General features: G+C 43.6%; 1 protein-coding gene across 6 annotated transcripts in view; it reads left to right on the top strand.

The window, feature by feature from the left end:
* FOXN3 (forkhead box N3) overlaps nucleotides 1–18,675 on the top strand; it is a 408,488-nt gene that overhangs the window by 93,251 nt on the left and 296,562 nt on the right. For 4 of the 6 annotated variants that reach the window (XM_057544390.1, XM_057544389.1, XM_057544384.1 and 1 more), the window contains one exon: nucleotides 13,382–13,497. The gene's annotated coding sequence lies outside the window, so the exon portion shown is untranslated. Of the gene's footprint in view, nucleotides 1–6,206; nucleotides 6,393–13,381; nucleotides 13,498–16,971; nucleotides 17,105–18,675 lie in introns of those variants that run through there. The other 2 variants (XM_057544388.1, XM_057544387.1) reach the window with 2 other exon arrangements.

Below are 18,675 nucleotides of genomic sequence, written 5' to 3'. Positions count from 1 at the left end.
GAAGTAAAAAACAACCATATTTTTATTTAAGTCAGTGTTATTTGATCACTATTAAAACAGACCCCACAATGTTCTTTTTTTTTGGCTGCATTGTGTCTTAGTTGTGGCACACGGGATCTTTCGTTGCGGCGCACAGGCTCTTCGTTGCGGCGTGTGGGCGTCTCTCTAGTTGTGGCGTACAGGCTCTAGGGCGCGTGGGCTCTGTAGTTTGCGGCACGCGGGCTCTTTCACTGAGGCGAGCAAGCTCAGTAGTTGCGACGCGTGGGCTTAGTTGCCCTGGCATGTGGGATCTTAGTTCCCTGACCAGGGATCAAACCCGCGTCCCCTGCATTGGAAGGCGGATTCTTTACCACTGGACCATCAGGGAAGTCCCTGACCCCAAAATGTTCTAACAAGAGTGGTTTACATTCTGATTATGTTCATTACTATTGACTTACTGTATTAAAAACTTTCACTTTTCTTAAGCAGGGAGGATTAGGGTAAAACACTTTTATGTAATTCATTGCATCCTCAGATTAAAAAAGGAAAAGAACACATTTTACAGCTGCCCCAGTGACTAGGTATTAGTGTCCAGTCCAGCAGTGGACATGACCCCATCGAGGGCATGTGAACTGAGCTCCTTATCTTTCATATAAAGATAGAGGAAGTTCATACACACTTAGGACAGCTAGCTGCTCTGTCCCCAACAGAGCAAATGTCACAATGGTAATTTGAGAATGAAAAGGAAAAGTTTCCATTCCCAGGAGAATTTTCTTCCCAAATCCTGACTCAGTACCCAAGTGAGCATCTTAAGATTAAGACCTTCCTGGTCAATTTCTCTTCCCCAAGCGCTGGCCCCAGGGACTCCTCACTCCTGCACGACAAACAGCAGAGCAGCTGCTCCAGGAAAAAGGCGACCCGCACTTGCTGGCCCGCATTCTTGCAGCTCCAGCCAGGGTACCAGGCTGGTTGGAATGCTTGCTCTCTGCAGAGCGGTTCAGCGGCTCAGGAGCTCTGCCCAGAGGGACAGTGTTTGTGTCAGAGCCACAAGTGGATAATAGGGGAGTCCAGGGACCACCTCTAATTCTTTCCTGTCCCTCTTTGCAGCCCTGATGCTGTCCAGTCACACTAGCTTGTGCCTGATCTCTTGGGTCAACTTGGCTTCTGGCCTTAAAGGCCGGTCTGGTTTTTGGTTTCCCTCTCAAAGGGCACTTGGAACAGAGTGAGGCAAGGCACCTGGCCCCTCCTTTTGGATGGGGCTGGGGCCATCCGTTCCAGTCATACTGGACGTACCTTGACCTTGGGCCTTTCCCCCGCTTGCATTAAGAATTGGGTTGTCACAAATGAACTTATCTACCCAAGACTCACAGGCATAGAGAACAGACTTGTGGTTGCCGAAGGGGGGGATGGGGGATAGGAGAGGGATGGAATGGGAGTTTGGGATTAGCAGGTGCTAACTATTATATATAGGGTGGGTAAACAACAAGGTCCTACTGTATAGCACTGGGAACTATATTCAGTATCCTGTGATAAACCGTAATGGAAAAGAATATGAAAAAGAATGTATATATGTGTATAACTGAATCACTTTGCTGTACAGCAGAAATTAACACAACATCAACTATACTTGAGTAAAATAATTTTTTAAAAAAAGGCAGCATCAAAAAAAAGAAAGATTTGGGTTGTCAGGTGAGTGGTTCTCAGACTTCTTCAGTCTACGCGTTGCTTTGATGCAAAAGAAATTGGGTTCCTCTTACGCCGTCTGTGCCTACTGCTTCAAAACACACAACAGAGGCTCCTGGCCTGAGTGATTACAAGGTGAGCCCTGCTCTAGCTGACACCCACAAGCTAAGCTGAACTCAGTACTGCCCGTAAATTAAATTCATGGTGGGAAAAAACAAAGTCAAGCAATACCGAATGCCTTCCCTCCTGTGGAGGCTGGAAACTCAACAGTGCAGAGGGTCCTGTGCAAGGAGAAGAAAACGAGGCCCAGGTAGCAGGCAGTGTGTGCATTCTGGTCTGGTTGAACCACGAGTGTCCTTGGACGGGTTTTTGAATTCTAAAAAAATGAAAATGAGAAGTGAAAATTCCCTTAAAACACCAGTTCTCTTATCAATTTGCCTAATAACCAGTTCACCAGAAATACAGTTCCGCGTGGAGTGTTTTTCGCGTTTGTTGCCACTATCTCAAAAAAAATACTTAATTTAAAAATTAAAATGAAACGTAAACTAAAATTTAAAAACAAGCTGGGTGTGCCCTTCATTTACAAACCTTATAATGCCAAAGAGATGGCAAAAACAAACAAACAAACAAAGAAAAAAACCAAAGGACATTCCTATGTAAAAACACTCAAAAAGGTTTCAAATTATAGGCAAATTGCTCATCAGGTGACTGGCTTTAGGCTAATTGATCTAGAGTCAAGGGCATCCAAAAGTCGACACTTTTGTGCTCAGGGACACTTTCTCGGGCCTGTATTCATCTTCTTTCAGACGAAATTCTAATCAACTCTCTTATTTGGTTTCCCAGCCCCTGGCATATTAGATGTGAATCAAAACAGGGAGGAAACAGCCAGAACCAGGCCACTTGGTGTGTTCAGAAGGCCAGCTGATACCCTGACAGCCAGGGAGGGGCAAGTGGAGGCCAGAGAAAATTAAAATGCAAATACAGGGATGAGAACATTGCACTAGCGAGGGGCCTTGTCCTGTGTGCTGCCCGGTCTGCCCTCCTGCCTCAAGATTCTCTGCCTTCTGAGGGCACCTCTGTATCATAATGCGCATAATGCCAGCCAAATCATGAAAAATATTTGTAACAGGCTAAATCACATGTTATCCACTTTGCCCAATTCATTGTTTTCTCATACAATCCATTTTAGAAAGGTTTTCGTCAAAAGGGACCAAATCATTGACTCTTGAATTGGGACGCCCGTTGGAAGAAACCAGTTTTCCCTGCCGTCTGGGAGAAGCCTCCCCAGAACGCTGTCCCTAAGGATGGCTTCTGCTTCATCAGCTCCCCCAGGCCGAACTAGAACAAATCCAATGGCCTGGAAGAATTCACTCCGAGGAAGTCCTCTTTCACCAAAATGATGTAGCATGACCAAATCCGGTTCATTGTTGTTTTTTTTTTTTGCAGTTAAACTTTTACTTCAAAAAATTTTATTTACCTTTTTCTTTTTCTGTTCTACAAAAGGCAGATAATGATTGTTGATCTGCAATTGTCGTGTTGTGCACTCCCCGAAAGGGGGCAAAGTTGGGAGCTGGGGCGGCAGCTCGGAGGATGCCTTCAGCGGCAGGACTAAGGGGGCAGGCGCCCCCGCGGCCCCCTGTCCCGGCCTAGCTCATGTCGATGGTGTTGAGGACCCACTCCGTGAACTTCTTCAGCTTGTCGGAGGCATTCTGGACTCCTACTGCAACCTCAGGTTGTCCTCTCGAAAGGGCCCAGTTCATTCTTGATATTCAGGGTGATGTGGGTAGGAGGTCGTGAATAGCCCAAATCACAATGAAATCTACTTTGGATTATTTGGTGGCTACTGGTCCAGAATGGCTTCCTTCCTTAAGGAGATGTATTAGGATTTTCCAGGGAAACAGAACCAACAGTGCCTGTGTATGTCTGTGTGTATATCTATATCTATATCTATACCTATATCTGTATCTATATATCTTTCTATTAAGAAATTGGTTCATGCAATTATGGAGGCTGAGAAGTCCCATGACCTGCTGTCTCTGAGCTGGAGACCCAGGAGAGCTGGTGATGCAGTTCCAGTCCAAATCCCAGGGGCTGGGGACCAGGAACGTTGGTCTAAATTCCAGTCTAAGTGCAGCAGAAAACCAAAGTCCCGGTTCAGAAATAGGCAGAAAGAGTGAATTCTCCCTCACCTGCCATTTGTTCAGTTCAGGCCTCCAGTGGATTGGATAAGTCCCGCCCACATTGGGAAGGGCAATCTGCTTCACTCAATCCACTGATTCAAGTCCCATCCAGAAACACCCTCACAGACACACCCAGAATCATGTTTAGCCAAGTATTGGGGTACCCTGTGGCCCAGTCAAGTTGACACGTTAAAATTAACCATCACAGGATGCTTATCAATTTATTGCTGCTTCCTGCTGACCCCAATCCCCCTTTCACCTACAAAGCCCAAGGAGCCTCTGATCATCTTTCCCCTCCAAGGCCCTCTCTGAGGAGTGGCCAGGATTTAGGGTGGGACACATGGGAAGGAAGAGGGTTCAGGACGTGGGAGCAGTCTGAGAGGATGTGCTTTGGGGGCAGGGGCTGACCTCAGCCTGAAGGCTGACCCATCTCCTTCCACCCTTGGAAGAATATAGGTGGGCGAGGGCTGAGAGGAGCATTGCCTGACTTTAACCACCAGCCATAATTGATGCCCACACCGATTTATCTGATACTTAGTATCTGTCCTTTTATAAGTATTGTTGCTACAGTTATTTTAAGTCCTTTACAAGCCAGTACATTTGTGAGCACACCTAGAGGTAGTGTGGCTCTTGGAAAGAGCATGAGATCAGTTAACAGAAGGCAGAGTTGTGCCTCTGAATGTGTGACTCCAGGCCAGTCATGGACTTTGGAATCTCAGTGCTCTCCCATAGGAGATGAGATGGCTGATAATTGCCACACCAATTCATAGTGTAATCTTGTCAGATGAGATGACCTATATGAAAACATTTCATAATACTCAACAAATATGGAAGGGTGAAGTAAAGGTAAGAAATGACTGTTTTTTACTGCTGTGACTCTGCTCCTTAAGTTTGTAAGTACTGGTCAGAATTAGTTAGAGTCATCACTACCTGCTCTGCTGGTACTCGAAGACTAGACTTTATACTGGACTCCTCTTGAGATGGCTTTAAAAAAGTGACATAGTTCTTTGACCAGTAAAGTGTATATACCTATTCTCTGTTTTGCCTTATCTTATGGATGCATTGATCACTATTATCATAGTACGTAGCCAAGAATGATTCAGTTTAGGAAAATGGTAGTCAAACTTTGCTGATCTTTCGTAGGATGATTTTGCCATAGCCCTTGCAAATAAAGTAGCGGTTTCTTTAAAACATGCCAGTTCAGAGTCACGGATCTGCATTTTTAAAGCCTGCAATTGATTGTTCAGTGTGAAAATTGCATTCCAGTGAAGCACATCAGCATGTAAATCTAAAGTGTGGCCATTTTCATCTAGATTGAATATTATTAAGTAGCCCAAGGGATAGGCTGTAATTAAGATTTCGAAGAGCTTACTTTTGTTGACTGTGATGAGTAACCCCAGTATTGAAAGTGGCATACCAGTTTGAAGAATGGGAAGATGGCCCAGCAAGACAGTATCTACATGTTTTGGCTTTTAGGTGTAATGAAAGAATTTGATTTTTCTTCACCGATCCAAACATCTGATAAGGGCAGCGATTTGAACTTGATGCAAACACGAGAATGTTCAGATTCCAGGAACAACATCACATTTCTTTCTGAACGATGGCAGATTTCCATCTTGTTAGTCCCTCACTCATTCTGATCCCTTCTTCCATGGGTTTAGGAACAAAGACCAACTGGGGACAGATGAAGCCCTTGTTGGGGTTTATGCTTTTGTCTAATTAAAATGATTGGATTTACAGCCTGCTAATGCAGCTCTAGTTAGAAGGGAGAACAACTCTTAGCTTGGATCCACTTCGGAAAGTTTGCAAAACCTCCCCCTGCCTTTCACAGAACTGAGATGGCACATTTCTGATCGCATCTTCATTGTGGTGCAATTCCATGATAACTGTCCTTAGGTGAGACGAGATGCTCACCTTTTTTTGTCCTACGCACACCGTTTTAAAAGAAAGAAACAAAGTTCTCCATTTCTCCCAGGAGAAGTTAGTGAAAGGATCCGTGCCTATTTGCACCACCTTAAGCAGATACCCAGCAGGCTAGGTTGGCACACAGCTCATTTCAGCCATCCGTATTTTCAGGTGTACCATATGTATTTAGTACATCATTTGATAATGCTAAAAAAATATTAAAGCAGTGTGAGACTAAAGGAGAAAGAAGATGAATGTTAGCATTCCCCTGGGGTTCATGGGTGAAGGAATTAACACAGCGTGGCACTCTACCCTAGCTGTGTTTGTTTCCATGGCAACAGCTACGTACATGTTTCAGACTATCTACAGTGACACAGTTGCAGAAATAGTAGCTTGCAGGTTTCTGATATCGCATCAGTGGACAGGCAGCACGTACTATATTAAGTAAGTGTAAAAGAATTTAAAATATAGCTCTGATTCAGATGTATATTAGCTCAGCTAAGCGATGTACTGGGGATTTTGGCATTCCCCTTCCTCATGACAGCAAAATCTGGGCAAAGTTGAAAGTTGCAAGATTCCAGTCAAACAATTATCCTTGCTTGGGTAAATATCATCAAATGAAACAAATGTGAGTGAGTTACAAAGGTAAGAAAATGGCTTTTTTTAGATGACATATTTAAGAAGGATATTGCCAGTGAAGCTAATTTTTTGGAGGGCGGGTAGTGATGGGTAAGGAATGTAAGCTTTGGTTGAAAATAGCTGAGTCTTAAAGCAAATCAGTGTGCACCAGAATCTTTAACTGCTGCTGAGTTTATGGCAACTAAGGTATTTGAATGTATCATTGTAAAATTGCTTTTATATAAAAATGATCAGGTGAGGAGCAGAGAGGTTGATTGGGTATGCAGTTAAAGAGAAATTGGGGCTCCATTGTCTTTCTGAATGCTTATGTAAATATCTCCCTTCTCACCAGGATGACCCTGGTTTGTCTTTGACATTCGCTGCTACTTTTTGGTACCATTTACTGTCCTGTGTGTTTATATTATGCTGCCACATTGTAGCCTGATAAGACTTGAGTGTTGGTTAGAGAGCACCCAAGGAAAGATGATAGACTCTGTAAGTGTGTGACTTTGCAATCAAATTGTACAGTAATTTAGGAGGAGAATTGTTCAAATGAGTATTTAGTTACAGGCTAGACCTCTGCTTGTGAATAGTAGCCTAGGTATTAGGCTCATGGATTTTGATGTGCACATTATGATTGCGGGAGCTTTCAAGTATGTTGTAGTTCAATTTATACTGAGTTTTTCATGTCAGAATATTTTTATTTATGCCCATTATTCAGTGTGAGCCTGCATTTACCTTACAGTTTTATTATTTATGTATCAGGAAAGAGAATGTAAAATGGCATGGTAATTTAAGCTAATCTATTCATTTGAGGAGGATTCATTTTCCTGACCATAGGTGGACTTTTATAAAAAGTGGCATGAGAAACGCAACTCTTGTATGTGTGACTGTTTTTTATGTGCACAGGGAACTGTCTCCCGCGTCTACTGCACACTGTTCTTCACAGTAATTATTTGATTGAATGTTCAGAGAACACCTATGGGAGGAGGGGGTTCGGGAGCTTCCTGCACACCTGGGGGTGTGGGGGGCTGGGAGGGATTTGGGGTTATGAGTCAGGGATGGAACCCTAGAATGTTTGACACCTTAGGGGATAGATACGATTTGCCTTCTAAATAAGGTGATCCAAAGTGAAACTAATGTTGAGTCCGAGCCACCCAGAGACGGGAAGTGAAGTCTGTGTCTTCTAAGGGGAGTTTTTGTGTTGGTTTTTGCTTTTGTTTCTTTTATGGAGGCTTCTGCTAAAGGCAGCTCCTTTCTCAGACGGGGAGCCCCTCTGCCTATTCTCACGCTCATCTCTGTAGTTTCGGGACCCCAGCCCATCTTTGGGGCCGATGGAAGGGCAGGCTTGCAGACCCCCTCCCCCATGGCCTGAGCTGCCCGGCGGGCCCTGGGTATCCTGGTGGGCAGCCTCTCTCTGTGACAGCTGCAGGAAGCCACCTGTGCTTGGTCTCCCGAGGCAGAGAAACCAAATACTATTGGTGTGAGGGTTTACTTGATGTTCTGCTAGTACATTTGAGGGGCCCTGGAAGCCTTGGGTTCATTACCCTTGAGCTCTGAAACTGGAAATCAGAAAAGTGCCAATGAACTACTTTGGATGATGGTTCAACTTTTGCCTGTTTGGGGAGTGCAAGCCCTTCCAACAGTTGACACGTTTGTATATTTTTTTTTCATCATCCCAAAGTACTTTCCAGTGTAAAAAAAAATCTCCAGAAAACACCAGTCTAAGCCATGGTATGTTAACTCTTTCGTAAGAATAGAAAAACACATAAACCAAAACATAAAGCCCTAGGCGGCACCAGTCATTCAAATGTAAAACCCTGGCAGTGCTTGTAGGAAGCTCAATTGCTTCCATCTGAAGAGCCAGGAAATTGATTTGGAAAAAAGTAAATTTGAGGGATTCCCAAATAGTGGCAGCATGAAATGAATAAGAGAAAAATGAAGGTACAGACTGATCTTATTACCGATCGTAAATGGTAATAGAATTGCCAGAATAAACTTCCTGGGCATAGCTCATTTAGAGCCTCCACTGCCTAGTTATTTCTGAAGGTTCTTAGTGGTCACAGGGTAAGAGCCAATCCCCAGGCTGGTGTCCAGGACTTTCCACCATTAGTCCCTTTCCAGCCTTCTCTGTCACTAGGTCTCTTTCTTGAGCATCCCGGGGCCTGCCCTAGGGTAATAAATATTATATCCTGGCCACGTGGGGAAGTTTCTAGGCCTTTGCTCTTGCTGCTGTCTCTGCCCAGATTCCTTTCCTCCCACTTTCCCAGCTTCAATTCCAATTCCTTCAGAAAACCTTACAGATCTCCCCCTGTCACCCTCATTGGGATGATTTTTCCATCCTTTCCATCATGCTCCCATAACAGTTGGTCTTCAAATTATAGCACTTATTTCACTATATTAGGACGAGTTGTACCTTTTCTGAACTGTGATGTAAATGTATCAAAGACACAGGACGCTGATTTAGGTACTTCTGTAGCTTTTGCCATACCTAGAACAGTACTTCAAACTTGTTTTTCATTGAATTCTTAAACACTTGCAAAGATATACATCATTGGTCAGTCTTCTGCTCAAAGACAGACTGTTAGATACTGAGATTCCTAAGGCTATGTCTGTCACAGAACCAAGCATCGTGACCGATTCAGCTACTTTCAGATGCTTCCAAACTTCTGGCTGTTTGGCATCATCTAAACACGGAAACCAGGTGAATGGCTGATATTTTTTTCATCTTCATGGAATCAAAGATTTTAGAGCTAAAATTTGGGAGCTAAAATCATATTACAGAGGAGAGAATTGTGAACTTGAACCGGTAAGTGACTTTTCCAAAGCCACATGATTGTTTAGTGACCCAGGTGTGTGTGGATCCAGCCGGTAATATCTCTACGTGGTCCTGCCTCCTGAGCCTTCCTGGCTGTGGCCTTGGGTTCCACTGAAGATATAACCAGTCAGTTTCCTTTCTGCCCCGTTTTGGGATTGGCTGGCCTTCTATCTGTAAACACCGTCATCCAACAATAATTCCACTAACCACTCTTTGCTCAAGGCTGATATCACTGGGGTAGAATTAAAAACGAAAGTGAACTGAGAGTTGAACTCAGGGGGCCTGAGAGCGACGCTAACAATTCATTCGCCATCGCTTGGCTGAAGCCACGGCAGCTGCTGGATTCAGTCAAGTTCAGACCCTTAAAAAGAGTGGAAAAAAGAAAGCACATACTTTCCAGTGCCTGGGCACCGCACAGCCGGCCAGCTGGGTGTAGCACCATGGCAAAAAGATCTGTTCAGTTTCAGAAATACGAGACCCCGTGCTTGCACACAGGGAGGGAACTGTAGCTGCAACTGGGCCTGATTTGGCGTTACTTCTGCCTGCAGTTCTATCAGACGCAGCTCCTATGGGAAGTCTATTAGTATCTAAAGAAAGAACCAGCCTTCCAAGTTGACATAAGGAGCAGGCCTTGTGTGTGTGTGTGTGTGTGTGTGTGCGTGCGTGTGTGTTTAAAGGCCTGTGTCTAAGGTCGACAGGCTTTTTAAGAGAAACTCTTGGTTTTCTATGTAAACGGTGTACTTCCTGTGGTCCAGAGTTAGCCTGTTAAGGGAATGAAGCACAATTCAGGTTTCTGAGTTGGAAGCCTGATTAATCTTTCTGCCAGTTACATATGGAAATAAATTAGTAAATGGTCCATCTGGGACTAAACTACTGCAGAGATGATAAATTATCGCCATCATATGTCTGTGTTGCTGCAGACTGAGTCGTGCTCACCAGGAGCTGCTGAAAGATATCTGGATGCTCTAGCGAGGTCAGAGGAATAAAAGTTAAAAAAAAAAAAAAATTAGAAGTAAAAAATTTACCTTGAAATGTTTCTTGGGAGGACAGTTTGGTTGATGCCAAGTTTGTGCCTTAGAACTGCTCTATCTGCAAATATTTAAAAGGAGAGTCTGGGCCTAAGAAACATTTTACTTTTATATTTTCAAAGGCCGATACAGTAACAAGTATGATTAGTACCCAAATGTCTCAGTGAGTAGGATAGTATAATTATATATACAATAAAAATATACCCCTGTGTAATATTGCACCTTACAATTTTCAGAGCAACTTCTTGTCTGTTTTCTTATTTAAATTTCAAAGGTGGGACAAGTCAGTGTCTCTAATTCTTTTTTTTTTTTTTTTGGTAGATTTGGGGGTGGTCTAGGTCACCTACACTAGTGGCTTTCAAACTTTTTTTGACTGGAACCCAGAGGAAGAAATATATATATATATTCTTTTTTTAGTCTTTTTTTTTTTTTTAATTTATTTATGGCTGTGTTGGGTCTTCGTTTCTGTGCGAGGGCTTTCTCTTGTTGCGGCAAGCGGGGGCCACTCTTCATCGCAGTGAGTGGACCTCTCACTATCGCGGCCTCTCTTGTTGCAGAGCACAGGCTCCAGACGCGCAGGCTCAGTAGTTGTGGCTCACGGGCCTAGCTGCTCCGCGGCATGTGGGATCTTCCCAGACCAGGGCTCGAACCCGTGTCCCCTGCATTGGCAGGCAGATTCTCAACCACTGCGCCACCAGGGAAGCCCAGTGTCTCTAATTCTTGATGGATGAAGAACTGAGGTTTAGGAAGTTGAGTGTCTTGCCCTTAATGACACAGATGGCTAAATGGCAGAACTGGGATGAGCAGCCGATTCTGAATCCAGCTTCACTTCCATCAGAGCCTTGCATGACATCAAAAACATCTTCAGTTTTTCATCATTCATCTAGCAGCACCAGGAAATAAAGCCTTCTATTTATGTCAGTTTTCTAGAAGCAAAAGCCATACCTTCTTGATCATGAGAAGTAGTTTTTTTCTCTAATTAGAAGTGTTGAGTATTAGTTTAACTTTTTTAGGGCATGTTTTAATTTTTTTAATTGAGGTATGATTGACATAAAACTTTATTAGTTTCAGGTGTACGACGATGATTCAATATTTGTATACGTTGCAAAATGATTACCGCAATAAGTCGAGTTGATATCGCCACCTTACATAGTTACAAAAATTTTTTTTTCTTGTGATGAGAACTTTTAAGATCTACTTTCTTTGCAACTTTCAAATATGCAATACAGTCTTATTAACTATAGTCATCCTGTATCTCCACGACTTACTTTATAACTGGAAGTCTGTACCTTTTGATCCACTTTATAACTGGAAGTCTGTACCTTTTGATCCCTACACCCATTTCTCCCAGTCCCTGGTTTAACTTTTCCTTTTGACTAAGGCACACCCCTCTCCACTTGAGTTATTTTATAAAGCTAAAACCATCAGTGCCCTCAGGGGCTTTTTAGGTGTGGTAACATTTTGCCCCTTTGCAGAATGGCCCGAGGCTACTGTGACATCCGGATTCTTAGGCCTGCTTTGAAATTTTCTTTTGTGTCTTCCTCCAGGGCAAACCTTCAGCAGTTAATCCTTGAAGCAGCTGAGGTGCTCCCCTCTAGAAAAAGCAGTTCAAAAAGTACAGAAAAGCAGACTAGACTTAGAAATTATTAAATCACCTGGTTTATCAGCCGTCAGTTTCTAAACATAAGCCACAGGTGCCGCTAAGTAGTCTTCATACAAGAAAGAGAAGCAACGGGCCCCTAGCATTTACGTGTCTGTGCTTGGCAGTAACCTTGTCTCACCGAGATCACCTCCAAGTTTCTCACGTATCAGCCAGACCTGGTTCCTCCATGTACCTGAATAGCCCTCATGCTTTCTCACCTCTGGGCCTTTGCTTCAGCTTTTCCCTATTCCCACCTGTCAAAATCCTGTGCAGATCTCAAGTCCCATTACTATTGTCTTGATGCTTTCCCTTACCTGCCTCCCCACACCAATCAGAAACAAATGTCTCCTTTGAAACCTTCTAACTCTTTGTTAGAGAAAATAACACAGTCTGTATTTGAGTTGCCTGTATACCTGTTTTATCTCCCATAGAGGACAATACATTTCTCAAGGGCAGGGATTTCATCATCTTCTCACTCTGACCCTTCTTCCTTCCCCAATCCCTAGCCCAATACTTTGGCCTTAATTGAAGCTTAACATGCAGTAGAGTAGGGTAATTTTATTTTTTAACAATGGACTCAATGTCTTTGGATGGGTGGATGAATTAATGATTTAAGATGTATCAGTATCACTTGGAGGGCTTGTTAAAACAGATCCCTGAGCCCCACCTCCAAATATTCAGATTTAGTAGATCTTGGGTAGGGCCAAGAATCTGCATTTCCAACAAATTCTCAGGTGATACTGATGCTGCCCTTCCAGGGACCACAGTTTGAGAACCACTGATAGAATGAATTTATTTCCTAACATTCTCACACTAAAGCTCATAGGCTCACACCATTCTTTTCATTAGAGAGCCTATTGCTGTGTCTTCCTTGATGTGTAGGTCAAAAAAATATCTTCCATAAGAAATTGTTATGCCATCTATCTCGTGTACCAACTTTTCTGTTTTGTAAGATTATAGGTTAACTGTATCCTCCAAACTTGTAGCCCATTTTGTGAGCTTTAGCTTGATGGCATCTTTTTCTCCAGGAATAGAGCCAGCGTAATTTTATTTTACAACAACAGACTAGAGAGTCATTGACTTTGCAGCCTGTATACCTGGTCTACCGAGAGGATCAAGGCTGGTTCTCGTGGTGGAACGCTGGCCTTGAAGGCTTGCTGGTGCTCTGATGTTTTTCCTTTATATAGACAAGTGTTTCAGTGACAGCTGAAGTAAAGTAAAATGATCTCACAAGTGTCTCAATGGCAGCTATAGTAAAATAAGATAATCTCATAATATCTATGGCATGTATTTTCAAATCTCTGGGTCCTTTTATGCCCCATGCGGCAGTTTCAAGAACACTCCATCACGAAAGACCCAGTGCTTCAATAACTTTCCAAGAAATAAAGAGGTACAGTTGCAATTGACTTTTTCGCTGAAGTATGTCATGTTTTAGAGAGTCAGGCCAGAGATGACATCCACTGTGGTTGAGAGGGTTCTCTCTCCTCCTCTGCTCTAATCCCATCTTCCTTCTACTCCTCTCCACCAGCCACTAGACGCATCATCTCCTAGAAGACCAGCGTTCTCGTAATCATGGAGGCCTCTCTGTCCTTTCTGTGACTGGAGCAATGCTGACCTCGGTTTCCTGGACCCATTCTGACTCAGGTAACCAAGCTTTGCCTTCCCCAGCTGGCTTACACCTCATGGAGATTGCAGTGAATAAATGAAATACCAAAGGTATATTTAAATGCAAATGCCAAATTGATTGTTTCTCCAGCAATTGAAATCCTCCCCCTCTTCCTCCGTGTCTTCTTAATGATCAATTTATACAGCTGATCAGACTGACAATGTGGTCAATGAATTTAGGCATTAAGATAATGAGAATGTTGAGTCACATCTTTATTTAAAATTTTGGTGTGTGTCATAGACACAAAGCAACAGGAACATCGCTGGGAATTTTTGTATAGGAACTAGCCTCTGCCGTACGTAGTTTCTCTAAATCATTTTCTTTCCCATGATACTATATTTCTTTTGAATTGTATTAATCTTTCTAATGTTGGACCTTTTAATTGAGTTTAATAAATATTATTGAGTATCTGTTATGTGTTCTCAGGGCAGATGGGGATAAAAAACTATAAGATGTATAAAAATATAAGATACATCCTCACGAAGCTCAGACCTTAGCAAAAGAGCCACGACTCGCTCATAAGAAAATGGCGGATGGCGCTCAGCTTCCGGCCGGAGCAGTGCACTATGGTAGCTCTCTGGTTCAGGGAATTAAGAGACTTTGAGGACTGGGATTGAAATAATCAGAGAATTCATGGAAGAGGGAGGGCTGAAGGAGGTCATTTGGTCACTGTGGATCATTCAGCCAGGAGGGAAGAGGAGCAACCTGGTCTGGCCCGGAAGGCGGGAATGAGCCTGCCATGAGACTAGCCAGTGAGGACCAGACAGGGCTTGGAGGACCCTGAGCCTCTATCCCAGCCAGAGCCAGGCTCCTTCTCAGGGCCTGGGTCCCTTAAGGTTCCCCTGTGGACACCCTACCTGCTCTGTTACAGAGTCACCTTGGCTGACAGCTTCCTTCAGGGGACCCTAGTCTCTGGTGCCCCAGCCCTGGCTTGGCTGCTACCTGGCTGGCCTTCTGCTTCCTTGGGCTTGCCCATACCTGGCCTCCGCCTCTCTACCTGACTGTTTATTCTTACATACCTGCCCCCCTCCCCTCCGCACTCTGCCTGGCAGGTGTGGCTTGACAGGGCCCCGGGATGAACCAGGTGCTGTGTGAGGTCAGTACCTGGTGGTTCACAGCGGGTGATTCTGAGTTGAGAAGTGGAGCGGAAGAGTAGGAAGAAGAAGCCAGGAACATGAGTTTGTACGTTGAGGCCAAGAGTGTATCAAGAGTTCAGAAAACCAGAATTCAGGGAGGGCCTCAAGGCTGAAGCTGGGGCCATAGTCAGGGGTGGGAGCCCAGTGCGCTGATTCATCTTGCAATGGCCCAGCAAATCCTGCCCACACCTGGCTCTTTTGGATAAAGCAGTGGCGGCTTTCCTGCCCTGGGTCTTGAGGGTGCTGCTGAGGGTCGCCGGCCGAGGCTCCTGCCCATCCCGTCAGGTCTGCGTGGCCACACACCACCTGCCTTAGCGTGCTGCAGTGCTTCTGGAACTGAGGCCTGGCTGATCCGGGAGCTCAGGCCTTCCTGGAGTCAGAGCCCCGGGTCACCAGCCACCGGGAAGTGGAAGAACTAGAACAACAGTATTTGTGTTCCCCTCCCACAAAAGCAACTGCTTAATCTGTCGTTGCCCTGCCTCTTCTAAGCCTGGGGTGGGTCAGCTGCGGCCCGCCAGCCAGGCGTGGCCCACTGCTTGTTTGGGGTGGACAAGCCAAGATGGTTTTCACGTTTTAAAATGACTGGAAAAAATTAAAAGAAGAATAGTATATTTTGCCTTGTAGAGATGATATGGAATTCAGATTTCAATGTCCCTAAATTAAGTTTTACTGGAACATAGTCATGTTTATTTATTTCCAGATTGTCTATACCAGCTTTTGTGCTACAAGGGCAGAGTTGAATAGGTGCGTCAGAAACCATAAAGTATTTACTTTCTGACCCTTTACAGGAACAAATTTGCTATCCTCTGGCCTAGGCAATTGATTGACACAAGTGTTTGCAAAATTTGAGGTGTGGAACTTTTTCCCTCATAAAGAAAATAGGATTGAAGGATGAGTAGGATTTAAATAAGCAAGAGAGGAAGAGAGGAATTTTCTAGATTGAGATAGAGAATTGGTCATAGTCTAGTTGGATTTTTCTGTTCATCTATTTAACTTTCAGTTAAAGCTAGATATGACATTGAGGCTGTTTCATTTCAGGAATCTAATTATTAGGGTTGTCTTTAAAATGAGGCATCCAGGCGTCTCGGGTTAAGGTAAATGTTGGAACAAATCAGCACCAAATTAAAATATAGCCTGCATTTTGGAACTTTCTTCTTTTTACTTGGCACTGGGTGTGAACTATTTTGTTTTAAACCAAAAAAACATTTTGTTTTAAATCAAGTAAGCACTGAAGATTTGCCATGAGTAAGCTATGGCATTTAATCTTGGCAGCATTTTGCCAATCTGGTGGGATTTTTGATACTGTTGAGTGAAAACTGGTGAAAGTTGGAGATGTGGGTTCTAATCGTACTAGCTAGCTGAGCCAGGGCAGGCTGTGGGATACTAGGGTAAAAAGTACACTCCAGATCTCAGGGCTTAGTGCAATAAAAGTTTATTTCTCACTCACCCAGAGTTGGATTGCACGAGTGTGGCTTTGCTGCCTCCCCCATCTTGTGACACCTACGTCTCAAACTGTGGCTTCCTGGTTGCTTCGATATGTGAAAAAGAGTTGAGAACACACACCCATTCTTAGGTGCCTTAGACCAGAAGTGACTCAGACCAATTCCACGTCCACAGTCCATTGGCCAGAACTCGTCACATGACCCTGTCTCGTTGCTGGGAGGGTAGGAAGTAGGGAGCAGCATGAGGTACGCTTGGGGTTCCCACTGCCCCTGCAACACTGTGTCACTGTGGGAAAGCCCGAACTTTTATCTGTGCTTCTGTCTGCTCATGATTAAAGGGTAATTAACCCAGACCTACATTTTTTCACCCAGTTTACGAAAGGCTTGAAAAGATGTATGAAAGATCTCTAAAAGGTATAACGAGTCGTAAAATACGTAAGATATAATCGTTACCTAACTTCTTTACCGGGTCTTGAATGGTGATGGGCTGGAGTTGGGATAGTCACACATGCCCCAGTGTGCCTGGAAGCATTTGCCAGTTGACCCAACATAATTAAAATACAGCCCTTCCTTTCACACCTGGAAATATGCTGGTATCGACAATACGTGACATGATCACCCCAGCTTGACCCCGCTGGTCATCCTTGAAGATTAATGTTAGCTACTGTTTATTGAGCCTCTTCCAGAGGTCACACTGTCCTCAGCTTCTGCCTGCCTTCTTTCATTTAATTCCCCAAACAAACTTGTGAAGTAGGTACAAGTAACCTCATTTTAAGATGAGGTAACAGATGCAGAAAGGTTTAAATTGTGCCTGATCACAGCTAGAGAGTGGCACCACTTTGCTTGGAACCCAGCTCTTTCTTGCTCTTTCCAGCTCTTGCACGGGACTGTCTCACTCATCCTTTACGAGGATTGTGCCCTTGACCACGTGGGGCCCCACTTCCCTGACACTGGCTTGGGAATCTGTTCCCACACCACACACGGGGAGAAGGGTACAGCTCTGAGCGGTGAGTCCAGCCCTTTTTGACCCCGATGAGAAGACTAGTTACCCGGAGCCAGCAGGTTAACAGGTTCAGGGTGGCAAGCTCCACTCCTGACTTTCAGTTGGTCCCTTTCTGCCCGCTTCCCTGATGTTGACAACTGCAGCTTGTTTTAAAAATGGGCACTACCTTTATATATAGGGAGAAAAGATGTTATTTTGAAATCTAGGGTGGAGTAGAACTCCAGTGAAGACTTGTCATGTACTGTGCAGTTGATCCAAACAGGCATCTTCCCAACTTAAACAGTGAGTAGAAACTGAGCTCCATTTTCAGGAATTTTGTTTACAAATTTGTTTATTTAAAAAAAAAAAAAAAAGCCAAACCACAACCAACGACTGGTTTGCTTGCAGAATAATATCAGACAAAAACCCATCTACTCAGGAGATGGTTTTAATTTCCCTGGTTCCTGGCCTTCCTAATCACTGTTCAAAACTGACCCCATGGAATCAAAGGGAATAGTCTCTGAAAAATGGACCAAATGTATCAGAAGCATCTATTGCAATGCTTGCTTCAAGAAACCCCCTAGAAAATTATACATGTGGTTTCTAGATGTACAAAGAAAACTAAAGGAATTCCATTATGAAAGAAAAATTAGATGGAAATTTCTAATCCCGCCTCATAAACAATATAGGAATAACTTTAAAATATTCTGCTTTAAGCATGCATTTATTTTGTGCTCTGGGAACCAAATAATCTTGCTAAGATAAAACATTCTAATAATGATTTATGTAAATTTATTTGTACAAAGTAATGGTGTAGTTGCCTATAGCAAATTGCTTGGAATATGAAATGACATTTATGAGGTCTTTTTTTTTCCCCCCCTCTGAATGAATACAGTGGAGAAAATAAGAGACTCCAGAAAGGAAAAAAGAAATCCATGTTCAAAATGGAGTCTGAGGCCAGAAGAGGCAGAGGCAACTGGACAGGTTAGGGGGTGTGTAAATAGTCGAGAAACTCAATTCAATATGTTTTCCCGTGATGGTCTCATTATTTGAGGCATTTGTAAAGCCACACAAAGAGTGTGTGTGTTAGATTCTTAGAAGGCTAGAACCCTTTATTTTAGTGATCATAAACTGCGCAGACACCAAAGCTCTTTCAGAATAGCCGACGACAGATCACTTGTTGTCAGTGTGCCCTGAGAGACAGGGTACTTACAACATGCAGTGCCAAGAGGCCAAATGTAATTAAAAATCGGGCAATTAATCTCAGTTCCCAGTTACTTTAATGCCAAGGGAAGTTATGCTTGAGTCATAAATGGGGCCCAAATGTTAATAAACAAAACAGAAAACTCTCCCAAGGACTGATTCATAGACCTACGGGGAGTTTTCCTATGGCTGCCCGCTTAGCACGTTTGCTTATGGCTCTAAGGTGTTTCCTGGAAACATTTCATTAAATGGAAATCCCCATATATGTAACAGAGAGAGTTTCTGGATCTGTGCTTTGGCCTTGTAAATAAATGCCCGGTGGAATTTGCCAGAACCTGTACTATTTGGAAAAGATATGACATTAACACCTTCGCTGTAGACGGCATTTAATTT

The sequence above is a fragment of the Balaenoptera acutorostrata genome, chromosome 3 (assembly GCF_949987535.1).
Source record: "Balaenoptera acutorostrata chromosome 3, mBalAcu1.1, whole genome shotgun sequence".
Taxonomy (NCBI): domain Eukaryota; kingdom Metazoa; phylum Chordata; class Mammalia; order Artiodactyla; family Balaenopteridae; genus Balaenoptera; species Balaenoptera acutorostrata.
This window is presented reverse-complemented; position numbering and strand designations above follow the sequence as displayed.